Source organism: Schistocerca cancellata, chromosome 1 (assembly GCF_023864275.1).
Source record: "Schistocerca cancellata isolate TAMUIC-IGC-003103 chromosome 1, iqSchCanc2.1, whole genome shotgun sequence".
Taxonomy (NCBI): Eukaryota; Metazoa; Arthropoda; class Insecta; order Orthoptera; family Acrididae; genus Schistocerca; species Schistocerca cancellata.
In genome coordinates, this window is record NC_064626.1 from 392,705,128 (window position 1) to 392,717,984 (window position 12,857).

Sequence of the window (12,857 nt, forward strand, 5' to 3'; positions counted from 1 at the left end):
GACTGGCAATGGCAAGGAAAGCGTTTCTCAAGAAGAGGAATTTGTTAACATCGAGTATAGATTTAAGTGTCAGGAAGTCGTTTCTGAAAGTATTTGTATGGAGTGTAGCCATGTATGGAAGTGAAACATGGACGATAACTAGTTTGGACAAGAAGAGAATAGAAGCTTTCGAAATGTGGTGCTACAGAAGAATGCTGAAGATCAGGTGGGTAGATCACGTAACTAATGAGGAGGTGTTGAATAGGATTGGGGAGAAGAGAAGTTTGTGGCACAACTTGACTAGAAGAAGGGATCGGTTGGTAGGACATGTTTTGAGGCATCAAGGGATCACAAATTTAGCATTGGAGGGCAGTGTGGAGGGTAAAAATCGTAGAGGGAGACCAAGAGATGAATACACTAAGCAGATTCAGAAGGATGTAGGTTGCAGTAGATACTGGGAGATGAAGAAGCTTGCACAGGATAGAGTAGCATGGAGAGCTGCATCAAACCAGTCTCAGGACTGAAGACCACAACAACAACAACATATCTGAATTATCAGTAATAGAATTATTTTTACTGCGAACTGACTTTATATCGTCGACCTCGTGCTGCTGACCAGACACTTCGTTCACAACTGACCATATGGTTTTAATTTTATCCTGTGAATTAGCTATTCTATTTGTATACCACATACTCTTTGCTTTCCTAATAACATTTTTAAGCACCTTACAATACTGTTTGTAATGGGCTACTGTAGCTTGATTGTGACTACTTCTAACATTTTGATATAATTCCCGCTTTGTTCTACATGATATCCTTATCCCACTAGTCAGCCACCCAGGCTGCCCATTACTGCTAGTACCCAGTTTAGAATGTTCTAATGGAAAGCAACTCTCAAAGAGCATGATAAATGTGTTAAGTAAAGTATTGTATTTATCAGCTATGTTATCGGCACTACAAACATCCTGCCACTCTTGTTCCTTGACAAGGTTAAAAAAACTCTCTATTGCTGTTGGATTAACTTTCCTACATAGTTTGTAATTAAATATGATATTGGTTTGAGTACGAAAGCTTTTTAGTTTTAAAATTTGTGCATCGTGGTCTGAAAGGCCATTCACGCTTTTACTAACAGAATGCCCATCTAGTAATGAAGACTCAATAAAAATATTGTCTATGGCTGTGCTACTGTTCCCCTGCACCCTAGTTGGAAAAAACACAGTCTGCATCAGATCATATGAATTTAGGAGATCTACTAACATCCTTTTTCTTGCACCATCATGTACAAAATTTATATTGAAGTCACCACATACAACAAGTTTCTGGTAATTCCTACAAAGCGAATCAAGAACCCTCACTAGCTTGAGCAGAAATGCTCTGAAGTCGGAGATAGGCGACTTATAAACAACACCAATTAGAAGTTTACTTTCACTAAATTCAACTGCCATTGCACAACATTCAAATACCTGTCCAGTTTAGCGTCGTGATACGTCTATGGGCTCAAATGGAATACTGTTTTTTACGTACATAGCCACTTCCCCACCCCACAAGGAACTCCTTGAGAAACAACCAGCTAATCTGTATCCTGGTAAAGGAAGCCTCTGAATTGTCAAATTATATAAGTGGTACTCTGATACGTCAATAATACCTACGTTTCAACATCATCTCCTTTCGATGATGCGGCCTTACGCCACCTTACTGGGACGACCTCTATGCCCGCATGGTGCCGCTCGAATGGTATACGTCGGAATCTATGTTTTGCCGCACAATAACCTCCCCATCATCCACATACTGCTTCCCGCGGAATGCATCCGTCATTAGTCCAAGCAAATGCAAGTCGGGAGGTGCAACATCCGGGTTGTAGAGTGGATGGGGAAGAACAGTCTGATGAAGTTTTGTTAGCTCCTCTCAGGTGCGCAGACTTATGTGAGGCCTTGCATTCTCACGGAGAAAGAGAAGCTGGTTTGCACTTTGTGGCAGCGATCATGTTGAAGTCGTACCTTTAATTTCCTGGGGGTAGCACAATACACTTCAGAGTTTATCGTTGCACCGTGAGGGAATAATCCCTTCAGTGTCCCGAAAGATCGTTACCATGACTGGGGGTACAGTTTTGAACTTCTTCATCGGAGGAGAGATGGTTGACGTTTTCTTTCCGATTTCGAAGTGGTAAACACATATTTCATCACCTGTGACAATATTCGACAAGAAATTATCAGGATCAGCCTCGTAACGCGCAAGCAGTTCCGCACATATTGTCTTTCATTGCTCTTTATGGTCTTGTGTTCGGCGGCGAGGAAGCGGCAAGGAACCCAGCGCTCACACACTTTTGAGTGACCAGAATGTCAGCACTACCAACAGAGAAATCCAACTATGATCCGTCGATCACCTCGAATGAGCGGTCGCGTTCTCGCTTCCCGAGCACGAGATCCCGGGTTCGATTCCCGGCGGGGTCAGGGATTTTCACCTGCCTCGAGATGAATGGGTGATTGTGTTGTTATCATCATTTCATCATCATTCATGAAAGTGGCGAGATTGGACTGAGCAAAGGTTGCGCTGATAACCGCGCAGTTGAGCATCCCCACAAACCAAACGTCGTCATCATCATCGAATGAAAGTGACCGCACGTTCCATTATTGTAAGGGTCACAGCTGTGGGCGGCCAGCTGGCAAGCGGGAGATGGGCCAGGTTTGCACGTCCCTGTCGCAATGATGACAGACGTCTCGGCCAACGGCTTACCCTGCTTTTGTTCACTGTCAGTCTTTCTAGACATTCTGCAAGCGCCTATGGATATGTGTGATGTTCTGATCAGTAGGGGCTGAAGCGCGAATATTCTACGATGTCTCACAACAAATTCCTTATGTTTTCGTCCGAAATTGGCCGAGAAAAAGAATATGTTGCATAACTTGCTGAAGGCCTTCGTATTACCATCTTATTGCGGCCTGGAACATCAGTGCAATGCTCTATGATGTTTAGATGTGGAAATAAGAATTATATGAGATCAACTGGAGTGCAGAGCAACGCTTGTGCAGTACTGATCAACGCCATCAGGTGCTGCAGTTCAACGCATTGTCGCCTTCAGGCAATGTCCTCTTTCTCTTCATTTGCAAAGTGCACGAATCACCATCTTCTCTACTGTGATCTAATACATCCAAAAAACAGTTACTGACTGCAGTCTCCTAACCTCTACTAGGATCTTATTCATAATCCGTAAAATTATCTGAGAGTGCACAATGTGTGAGTGAAATCTTATGGGACTTAACTGCTAAGGTCATCAGTCCCTAAGCTTACACGCTACTTAACCTAAATCATCCTAAGGACAAACACACACACCCATGCCCGAGAGAGGACTCGAACCTCCGCCGGGACCAGCCGCACAGTCCATGACTGCAGCGCCTTACCGCTCGGCGAATCCCGCGCGGCAGTGCACAACGTTGAACATATTTATAAAAAGATAGGTTATGTTAACAATAGAAACTGAATCGCTTGGATATGAGTAAAATCATAATGTTAAAGAAATACTGCATTTCTCAGATTGCATAATATGAACTGAAAATTTACTTGTTGAAGAATGTAACTTGAAAGGGGTACAATGTTGTCGTACCCTCTTCATAACTTTATGTTTCTCAAATTTATTATGAGCTTATTTAACATGTTTAGTATATAACAATTTTTCTATCATATGCCGATATCTGGGAAAGGAATTATATGGCATATTTTATTTTATTTCCTTATTCAGTGACTGAGATCAGCAGCCTTATTCTCTTTCATATTCCAAGTTCCTGTGTGGCCACCTGCAGGAAATGGGAACATGGCGACTCAGTTGCAAATTAGAGGCGGTTCCTTCCTTTCTTTCTCTGGAAGAGAGGGAAAATTTGTTGGCCTTCTTTAAACCTGGCTGACAGGCGCAAGCCACAACGACAGAAGTGCACCATTCTACTGTTTTTAAAATCAAGTCTCTCGACTGGTTCTGTGGGATCGCATGTAGAACCTTCTAGCATATTCTGGAATTTCTTCTCTGTTCTGAAAGAAATGAGGCCAACGGCCGCGTGTGCTTTTTCAGCCCCTATAATTAGCTTAGCACATTACGCTTTTAGTAGGTGCAGGTGGTTGGTCGGAACCCCACCCCGCTTCTCCCCTCCATAAATAATTCGTTCTGAACGGAGCTTACAGAGGAGCTATGTGAATTTTCGAGGTGAGAACAATCTGACTCCCGAAGTCGTGGAGTGAAAATGTTCTGTTAACGGCGGTGTTAGATGTTAACTCGAGTTGAAATTTATGAGCTACGGGTAGGTTGCGTAGAAGCCTGATAGCGCCAGCATCACTAGAAGAAGGGAGTAATTGACTTTACTTGTTTTAACTATTGCTTGTGAAGTTTATCTATTTTCGTGTGGAGTTTAAGAACTTGGATCCCTGTGTTAGTACAAAATCAATCATATGATAGTACAGTGACGGGTCTTAAGCCGATCCCTTCCTTAGGTTATCGCGTGCAGAGGCGGATTAATTGCCAGTTTATGGAAACAGTGCTAATTATAGGCAGTGATTTTAGCATGGTATCGAACGCCATGTTGCTCCAGACGGACCCAATTTCATTAGTAGTACACTTAGGCAGGGGGAGAGCGCTCGCTTGAGAGTTTAAAATGCTAACTTTTATTGCAACAACTCGCGACTTTACCATAATCTATTGGAATGAAATTACGGTTTGTCCTCTTGTAGAAATACTGGAACACGTGAGGCAATACTGACCCTACGACTTATCTTAGAAGCTAGATTAAGAAAAGGCAAACCTACGTTCCTGTCATTTGTAGACTAAGAGAAAGCTTAAGACAATGTTGACTGGAATACTCTCTTTCAAATTCTGAAGGTGGCAGGGGTAAAATACAGGGAGCGAAAGGCAATTTACAATTTGTACAGAAACTAGATGGCAGTTATAAGAGTCGAGGGGCATGAAAGGGAAGCAGTGGTTGGGAAGGGAGTGAGACAGGATTGTAGCCTCTCCCCGATGTTATTCAATCTGTATATTGAGCAATCAGTAAAGGACACAAAAGAAAAATTCGGAGTAGGTATTAAAATCCACGGAGAAGAAATAAAAACTATGAGGTTCGCCGATGACATTGTAATTCTGTCAGAGACAGCAAAGGACATGGAAGAGCAGTTGAACGGATTGGACAGTGTCTTGAAAGGAGGGTATAAGAAGAACATTAACAAAAGCAAAACGAGGATAATACTGCATACTGAGAAAAAAAAAACTTTGAGGTTCGCCGATGACATTGTAATTCTGTCAGAGACAGCAAAGGCCTTTGAAGAGCACTTGAATGGAATGGACATTGTCTTGAAAGGAGGATATAAGATGAACATCAACAAAAGCAAAACGAGGATAATGGAATGTAGTCGAATTAAGTCGGGTGATGCTGAGGGAATTAGATTAGGAAATGAGACACTTAAAGTAGTAAAGGAGTTTTGCTATTTGGGGAGCAAAATAACTGATGATGGTCGAAGTAGAGAGGATATAAAATGTAGACTGGCAATGGCAAGGAAAGTGTTTCTGAAGAATAGAAATTTGTTAACATCGAGTATAGATTTAAGTGTCAGGAAGTCATTTCTGAAAGTATTTGTATGGAGTGTAGCCATGTATGGAAGTGAAACATGGACGATAAATAGTTTGGACAAGAAGAGAGTAGAAGCTTTCGAAATGTGGTGCTACAGAAGAATGCTGAAGATTAGATGGTAGATCACATAACTAATGAGGAAGTATTGAATAGGATTGGGGAGAAGAGAAGTTTGTGGCACAACTTGACCAGAAGAAGGGATCGGTTAGTAGGACATGTTCTGAGGCATCAAGGGATCACCAATTTAGTATTGGAGGGCAGCGTGGAGGGTAAAAATCGTAGAGGGAGACCAAGAGATGAATACACTAAGCAGATTCAGAAGGATGTAGGTTGCAGTAGGTCCTGGGAGATGAAGAAGCTTGCACAGGATAGAGTAGCATGGAGAGCTGCATCAAATCAGACCACAACACAACAACAACAATTGTATGACCGAACTATATTGAAGTTACTGCAAGATAACATTTGAGAGCCTGTGATCGACGCTTTTTTGGAAGGATAGATCTGCTTTAATATTGTGCTGATGACAGAAATCAACTTTAAAGTTATTAAAAAGGAAGTTAATTTTGTAAATATGATGAACGTGGGAATACGGCTACGCAAATTTTACATCCTGAAATATAATCTGTGAAGCTTACTTATTAGCAGTTTCAGACTAGAGATGTGTTTGACTGTAAAGTAAACATAGGAATTTGAAAGAGTAACAGTTTCTACATTTAAATATCAGACATTAACTGACATTTAAGAAAAAACAGTTTAAAGTGATATATTTTGATGTTACGCACCAGAACTGTTAAAGAATATCTGCGGCCGGTTGAATTTTATCAAGTCAATATGTCATTGTTTTAATGAAGCGGAAAAGCAAGCAATTCTTACACGATGAAGACGGTTTATCAGAAATTTAAAAAGACAGTTCCTTTTCAACCAGGCAGATCAGTGTGTATATACATCAAACACATGTCTTATCTGAAACTGGTAGTAAGTAAGCTACAGATTCTATTTGAGAATGTAAAGTACGCATAGATGTGTGTATAAAAAGATGGAATACGTTTCATATTGAACAAGACATAAAATTATTTACGAAGAAATTTTCGTGTGAGATGTGGTCCCGTCGATTAACATGGTCATTTATATTATCGGAGGAAGTCTTTGAAGAATATTAATGAAATTTTGGTACACTTGATGGAAGAGAACAACTTCTTATCATATCTAGAATATACCGTCTGGGCTCTGTGGGTTGCAGAAGGAAGAGAGGCGTTCAATTACCCATGTTATACTAACCCAGCGTATAAATAACAGGCGGAAGATAGCATTACGACTACAACGGAATTGGACATCTCTTGGTGTCCATCAAGGTGCGAGGACGTCGAAATAAGGGAACCGCAGATAAGCAAATAATGCGATCTCACTCGCTATAAGAAAAAGAGAATAACTTCGTCACTACATGGTCGTACCGGACATTAGCTTTACCCTTGCGTTCAGTTATTTGTTTGTTACAGTCAGTTCGGCTAAAAAATTGTAGAGCTAAAAAGTTTCTCTTTAACCAGTCAGGATTCAGTGCGACCCTTGCACGTACTGTAAACAATTCAACCGCCCACGAGGCGAGCCACGGCAAGCAAAACCTTGTCCTGTGCGGCAACAGGAATAGAATTCTCTCCACTTTTCCGTAGCAATCACTGTGAGCTTATTTCGTGGATAAGAAAGAGCTACAAACAATTACATGCCACCTTTCAGATGAAGATTTTATTCCATTCTGATTTGAAACCATTCTTGAATAAGTAGTTGATACAAAGGTTGAATTTAGTTTAATGCATTTTTACTTTAAGAGTGTTCCAAGTAATTGTTTCCATGTGTTACTGTAATCAGAAGGCCTCCATATTCTAGAAGTTTTCTTTCAAAGTAAAAAAGTTGAGTTAACAAACATTAATGTGAGGGAAGATTTGGTAGTCTCTTAATACCTCATAGTAGAGAACTATATAGAGGCTGTTGTCGGCGACTGATTTTTGCGAATTTGTCGTCACCTGAAATGAATGCTAAAAGATTACATTTCATTTATTGAACCTCTGAAGTTTGAAATTATGTCCGACTAGACGGGAGACAGTATATTTACCTGTCTACAAATAATTACAATTGCAAAATGAATCCATGTTCAAATACTGCTTCCTGTTCTATACTTTCCTGTATAAATAAACGTCTTTTGGAGACGAAGCTAATAGTCCGATTGCTTAAAATCCGTTAGTTACACAATCGCCGTCATGAATCCTGTAAAAGTGTTACGCTCAGTGCCCGACAAATAAGAGGGCCTCAGTCACATCCGATGGAAGACATCCCAAGTGCTAGAAACAAGAAGTATGAACATCTGTCAGCATGAAGGAGGCCACGTTTTCCAAATCCGACGAATGGGGGTGGGGGTGGGGGTTGCTGCACTGTACTGGATACAGAGTCACAGTCATGGACTGTGTTTGGTGTATTGGTATTGGTCAAGTGAAGATAAAACAGTAAAATAATTATCAAAATTTACTGCCTACGTCTAAGACTACGGTGTTAACTGTCTCTTTTTATCATTTTAAAGTTTTTTTGTGACCAGATAGCAGCTGGTTTTCCTCAGCCTTATTCTCTCCTTCTCTCTCTTTTTCTCCCTCCCTGTATCACTTTCTTTTTGTTAATTCTTTTTAAGTAGTTAAGTAGTATAGTGCGGTGTTGGGTTTTGAAGCTACACAGGTGCAAAACTTAAGGGCGAAAGTACTTATAGCATGAAGTATCACTATCAAGAAACATACCTCGATTAAATTTTGACTACACACAGAAATAAGTGCTACAGAGTAGTACAAAAAGTAACCGAAATCTGACGAACGGAATGGACACTTTTACTCAAAGACAATAATGACAATGGAGTCCCGCGATTCCTGACGAGTCCCTAGACATTGCAAAAGGCGCGACGTGTTTCCTAATAGGATGTGTTATCACCACAGATGGCAACGCACGCTCTACAAAAGTGCTACCATGCCAGCCATAAGGTTGGTAAGGAGTTGCTGTGGTAGAGCGTTCCATTTCTCTATCAACGCGACTGCCAACTGCCAACTGCCAAATGGTCATTGGTGCCCGAGCTCGTGCTGCAATAGTACTTCCCAGCTCCCAAACTCATCCCACACATGATCGATGGGATTTAAATCGGGGGGGGGGGGGGGGCAGGGGGCGGCCGTTGTGGCCGAACGGTTCTAGGCGCTTCAGTCTGGAACCGCGCTGTTGCTACCGTCGCAGGTTCGAATCCTGCCTCGGGCATGGATGTGTGTGCTGTCCTTAGGTTAGTTAGATTTAAGTAGTTCTAAGTCTAGGGGACTGATGACCGCAGATGTTAAGTCCCATAGTGCTTAGAGCCATTTGAACCATTTTTTCGGGGGGGGGGGGGGGGGGAGTCCAGTCCGTTAGCCGAATATCATCTCGTTCCAGGAACTCCTCCACCTCCGTTCTTCGATGCGGTCGCCCATCGTCATCCATACAAATGAAGTCAAGGCCAAAAGCACCCCTGAAAAAACGCACAGATGGGTAAGGAGTACGGTGTCACGATAATTGTGAGCGATGAGTGTACTGTGTTCAAAGATTTCGTTGTCAGTGCCCCTGTGATACATTATATCTCCTCCTCGTAACACCAGGACCTCCAAACCTATCATGTTCGACGGTGTTCTTTGGTGCTTTACGTATTCTCACCTTCCACCTATGAAGGCACGTCCTGCACTGCCGAATATGATTGTTTTGGTGGTCAAGGTGTCATAGTGTTTTGGTTGTCCAGGTGTCATGGTGTCGGGAGGTGTAATTTTAGATGAGCACAACTAACCTACAAATCTTTTGATCACGGTACACTAACCAGTCAACGTTATTGATACACTGTACTACTTCCGCACATGCGTCTTTTTAGGGGTGCGTTGGGCCGTGATTTCATTCCAAATGATGACAAGCCGCAACCACATCGAAGAGTACTGGTAGGAGAGCTCTTGGAACGTCAGGATATTTGGCGAGTGGAATGGCCTCTCCGTTCCCCCGACTTCAATCCCACAGAAAACGTGTGGGACGCGTTGCGGAGACGTATCGTAGCACTCGACACGCACCAACGACCATCCACCATCCAGCAGTTGTCAGCCGCACTGGCGGACGAATGGAATGCCCCACCCCAACAACTCCTTTACCAAAATTGTGGCCAGCATGGGAGCACTTTGCAGAGATAACATTGCAGTCCGTTGTGATCACACAACCTATCAAGAAACATATCCCACCTATTGTAATCTTCAGAGGACCGTGGTGAAACACTGTGACTTCAGTGTAAGTATTGTCTTTGAATAAAAGTATCATTTCGTCTCTCTGCGTATTGCCTTCAGTTGCCTCCTGTGCTATTGGGGAGAGTGCGGGACATCTATACAGTTTTCTTTCTGAATTTATAAAAACTTTTTGGTTTCATTTATCACGTGTAAAATGGTCTAGACTTATAATACGAAGGTGAGTCAAATGAAAACCTTAAATTTGTAATAACAAATCGAAATTTCGCGCTGTTATCCTGTAAGTTGGTAAGCGTGCTACAAACAGCGTGCAGAATGGCCTGTAGGTGGCAGCATAGTGCAGATGCACACATACCGTCGCAGTACCGGTATAAAGATGGCCGCCCCACTTGCGACTTGCGCCAGGGAAGAACAGCGTTCTGTTATTCGGTTTTTGCGTAGTGAAGCTGTGAAACCTACTGAAATTCATCGGCGAAGGAAGGTTCAGTACGGTGATGCATGTTTGTCACAGCAGCAAGTCTACGAATGGAGTAGGAAGTTCGCAAATGGTGTGACTTCAGTAGAAGATGCTCCTCGTCCAGGTCAGGCACAACGAATTGTGACTCCACAGAACACTGCAGCCGTAATGAAGGAAAACCGCCGAGTGACACTGAATGACATTGCAGCATGTTTACAGATTAGTCATGGGTCAGCACACCACATTGTGCATGATGTGCTCTAGTTTCACGAAGTGTCTGCAAGATGGGTGCCACGGCAGCTGACTCCTGAAATGGGAGAACGACGTGTTGATGCTTGTGAAGAACGAGAAGGTGATGGCTTCTTTGCAAGAATCGTTACTGGGGACGAGACCTGGGTTCACTTCCACCAACCGGAAACGAAGAGAGCGATCAAGGAATGGTGCCATTCCTCATCACCAAAACCAAAGAAGTTTCGAACAGAACCATCAGCAGGGAAGGTTTTGGGACGAAAAAGGCGTCATTTTGGAGCATTAAATGCCTAAAGGGACCATTATCACCAGATCTCCTAAAAATCTTCTGCGGCCTGCAATCAAATCAAAGCGACGTGGATTGGTGTCAGCAGGTGTCCTTTTGCAACATGGCAATGCAAGGACCCACACTGCCGGTACAACAGTTGCAACAACCACAGACCTGCATTTTGAGTGTCTTCCTCATCCACCATACTCACCAGATTGTGATTTCCATATGTTTGGACCACTCAAAGACGCAATGGGAGAAAAGAAGTTCTGTTCTGATGAAGAGGTACGCCACGCGGTGCATGAATGGTTGCGCGGACTACCACAAGAATATTTTTCTAAAGGAATTTAGGCACTTTCAAGCGCTGGAGGACTTGCATTGAGCGTGGGGGAGATTATGTTGAAAAGTGATATAGCTTTGTATCACTTCTGCACAGTAAATAATATTTAAAACAGTATTTAAGGTTTTCATTTGACTCACCCTTGTATGATGATTAAAGTATACCTTGGTATATACACTTTTAACTCAGCCCTTCGTTTAAGAGTGCAAAATAATTTTCTATAGGCTCAAGTCGAGGGCATAAATGTACCTATTAGGGCACGTTTACGCATGTCATAGAACACAATAATGAGTAAACAAAACACACTACTAAACCTTTCTGTGGTGTCACCGCCAGACACCACACTTGCTAGGTGGTAGCCTTTAAATCGGCCGCAGTCCGTTAGTATACGTCGGACCCGCGTGTCGCCACTATCAGTGATTGCAGACCGAGCGCCGCCACACGGCAGGTCTAGAGAGACTTCCTAGCACTTGTCCAGTTGTACAACCGACTTTGCTAGCGATGGTTCACTGACAAAATACGCTCTCATTTGCCGAGACGATAGTTAGCGTGGCCTTCAGCTGCGTCATTTGCTGCGACCTAGCAAGGCGCCAGTACCAGTTACTATTGATACTGTAAAACATGTACCGTCAGGAGCGACGTTCATCATTGGTGGATTAAAGTTAAGTATTCCACCAGCTACGTCCGTTTTTCTAAAGTCTAATTTACTTGTCCTGTTCCAGACCTCACGCCAGCCTGCGTGAGCTAAAACGCGTGCCTTTCGGCTTCCTCTAGTATACCGGTGTTGGCTCTCCTGCCAACCCACAACACTTTCAAAAATATCTTGGTTGTCAGTAAACAAAATTACATGCTTACTTAACGCTAATTAACATGGTAAAACGTAACAATTTTACTGCAATAAATAAATTTTTTTGGCGAACTTCCACCGTTTAGCATAATGTGGTCTACATAGAAGTTTGAATGTTAGTTAAAAGGCTATTCATCGTCGTTGCCGAGTTGCAATTTATGCACATTAAAATAATGTGTTTCCTGTGGTACCATTAAATGTAAAGGACTGGACCGATTTTATTTTTGATAGGTTATATTGTTTCAAGTAGTAAACGTAAATGCAGTTTTAGTCCTCTTCATCAGACTGCTGCAGATTATAAAAGAAAGGAAGAAGAACTAGATGCGACATCCGTTGAGAAGGGACTGCTCGTCAACAGACGCTTTGAAAGCACTTATTTGTGAGAGAAGACTGTGAAGAAGGAGGGATACGAGATGTTAGACTCCTGTGCCTTTATTTTTTAAGTTTGTGTTTCTACTGCTATTGTCTTCAAACTTCCTTGACTGGGTATCGATGAGGATGCCAATGTACAATAGTGCGTGAACGTTCCCGAAACGGAACTACGTAAATGTGCCCCATCGCCGTGTTTGTATTAGTTTTCAATCTACAGTAATAAATTTCAGGCTTTCAAATTATCCAAATGTACCTTGTGAAGTAGAATAATCTCCTGTAAACGAACACATTTGTGGAACACCGAGGGCTCGACACGTCGAAACCTCTCTGACGTCCCATGGAGAGGATCTTCGGAAGAAAAAGAACAGAAACTAGCAGTGTGTAAGGCTGTCTCTGAACACGACTCGAACTGTTCGAACAGTTTACGTCACAGTTCGGGAAATCTCAGATTCTGCTCGATCTTCTGGTCGGCCT